This window comes from Thamnophis elegans, chromosome 13 (assembly GCF_009769535.1).
Source record: "Thamnophis elegans isolate rThaEle1 chromosome 13, rThaEle1.pri, whole genome shotgun sequence".
NCBI lineage: Eukaryota > Metazoa > Chordata > Lepidosauria > Squamata > Colubridae > Thamnophis > Thamnophis elegans.
The window spans coordinates 32,387,534-32,390,455 of NC_045553.1; positions in this window are offsets into that span (position 1 = coordinate 32,387,534).

Sequence of the window (2,922 nt, forward strand, 5' to 3'; positions counted from 1 at the left end):
CTAACCAGCTTCAGGTTATGCTGCCTCTTGTTTGGTCCCCCTTTCCCCTTTTATTACTAAAAATATTTCAATAAAAATTAGATTTAAGAGAATGAAGAAAGCCAGGTCAACTGATTTAAAATGCCTTCTGAATTGACAAAAAGCAAAATGCCAAATTTAAATACTGGAAAATAGGTCACAATGAAACTATTTTTCTTTTTTAAAAAAACCAAATCTTTACCAAAAATTACATACTATAGCAAAGTGAGCTCATATGGGAGGGAAAACTTTTTTCTGCCATGCATATTGTATTACCTAAAATGAATGAAAAATAATGACTTTTCAAAAGCATCCTTTCCTCATGTACACACCTGCCTATTTTAATAAGCAGATTCATTAATCGACCCAAACATCTATGAATATCTACTTGGAAGCAAGAATTTATCAACAGACAAATTTGTCTGGAACCGTGATGGCGAACCTATGACATACGTGCCACAGGTGGCACACAGAGCCATATTGGTGGGCATGCGAGCTCAGCTCCAGCACGCATGCGCATGTAAGCCAGCTGATTTTCAGACCTTTTGGACCCACCAGAAGTCAGCAAACAGGCTGTTTTTGCCCTCCCCAGACTCCTAGAAAGGCTCTGGAGCCTGGGGAGTGTGAAAAATGGACCTTCGGATCTGGCCAGAAGTTGGCAAATGGGCCGTTTTCGGCCTCTGGAGGGCCTCCAGGGTGGGAGGCCTTTTTCGCCCTCCCCAGGCTCCTAAAAGGCTCTGGAGCCTGAGGAGGGCGAAAAACGGGTCCACTGTGCCATCACGTACCAAAAACAGGGAGAGCGTGGGGGGATCACACGTGCATGGGTGGGGAAGGGCGCATAGAATTATGGGTGTGGACACGTGCACCCATGACCTCTCCCCACTTTTGGCACGCGGTGGCAAAAAGGTTAGCCATCACTGGTGTAGAACATTTATAAAACTGTAACTTTTCAGCTTTTGCTGAATTGTAGCTAGTGGCACCTTTCACCTTTGCTCCATGTAGTGAGGGTGTTGTGCTCAGCCACACTTGGCATGTTGGCAAATCCTCTCACCTATTGCAGAGCTATAGTGCAAATGATGACACAGAGTTTCTAGTGCACAAGCTGTAATACGTCCTGAAACATTTATTTATTTATTTCATGATTGATTGCCCATAGGAAGCACTTTTCTGGGAATCCACCACTCATCCTAGTTTAGTATCCCTCAATAAACCCTGCACTTACTTTCCATCAATACACAAACAGGAAGTCATTTATTAAAGCAACTCTTATCTTTATAGCCAGATAAAAACTCTTTTCCCTGCCTGTGCATTGATTAGCTGTTAAAAACAAAGGAAAAAATTACAGTTTGTAACTGCTTTATTCCATCAATGGTTTTCAATGCTAAGCTGATTTTAGCTGCTGGATTGTGGGCTTTTTATTATTATTATTATTAAATACTGCCTCTGATGTCTAATGTGGAAAACACCTATAAATGTTCCCAATCAGCTCGCACAATAAGAGCCTGTCCTAGAAAGCACTTTTTGCCCATCGTGTTCCTTCCTGGTAACATGGCAACTACTGGTTTCATTATGTCATAATATTACTCACAAAAAATCTTTATTTGAGGACAGAAGAATCTCCCAGACAGTACAATTCTTTCCTTCTGGAAACCAAGCTGACTATTTTAAGCAGTGAATTTAAAGTAAAATGAAAGAGCAACCCAGAATTACTGATTTTATTTCTGTTTCTTGTTCCTTTATTTCCAGAGTCAGGCATCTTCCTTCACTGGTCCCCTCTTATTATAGATAGTTGTTGTCAGGGCTGCTTCACTTAATAACCAAGAAAGAAACCACTCAACTCCATTTTGCAGAATTAAGAGTACTTTTACTGGTTATAAGTAAATAGAAGCTAAGCAAAGCTGGATCTGAGCAAAAGCGCACGCAAGCATAGATATCAATACATGACCCATTCCCCTCCCCTTGGTAACCCCAGCCCATAGTCCAATCCAATATCTCCACAGCTGTCATGTGGGAGACATCTTCAAAAATCATCATCAGGTTGGTATGCCGGACAGTTGGCCTTGGCGGGAAACTCCTCTCCCTGCCACATGCGCAGTAGATGGTAAGAACAACTCCCAATTAACAGTCCTCCTGTACAGATTAATTCCCACACCCAAATATCATGCCCTCCCTCCCTGTTTCAATGGCAGCGGAAAAGCAAGCAGCAAAACAGAGGCTGACATCCGTAATGTAGAAGAAGATGCTATCTTAGTCTATCTGCTATCAGCTTTTTTATATTCTCCATTTTAATTCTCCAGGCACTAGCAGAACCATGAAATAACAAATTTCCAGAGGAAAGCATTGTAAGACTAATAAACCAGCATCAAATATTTCCAATTGTCTAACACGCTAATTTGCCCTACTTCAAAAAAGTCTTTGAAAAGACTCTCCACTCCTACCCTACTTCAACAGCTTCTAATATAATCTTGGTACAAAGCCATTTTTGCTTATTAAAGCCTCGTCACTCACCTTGGCTTTTGTAGATGTTCTTCCCGCCTTTCGCAAAGGAAGAATAATTTGATTTTCTCTCTGCTTTAGAACATCAGGACTATTCTTCTGAGGATCTAATTAGATTGCACCCTGTCTAAGCCTCTCGCTCTAGAAGCGATTGCAACATAATGGGCTCCAGGCTTTTGTTCGTTTGTGTTTGTGTATACTTCCATTTCCATACAACACAAGTCAGGGAGCATTAGACTATAGTAGGTGCAAACATAGTATGATACAGGGAACTAAGGTTAGGAATATAAAGAGAAGGTTACACCAAATCAGATGTCTATTATCTATCTAGAATTGTGAGAGTTGACTGGCTGCATCTCCTTTGGTTCTGATTTGGAGGCAGATTAGAAAAAAAAACATCCTGATTGA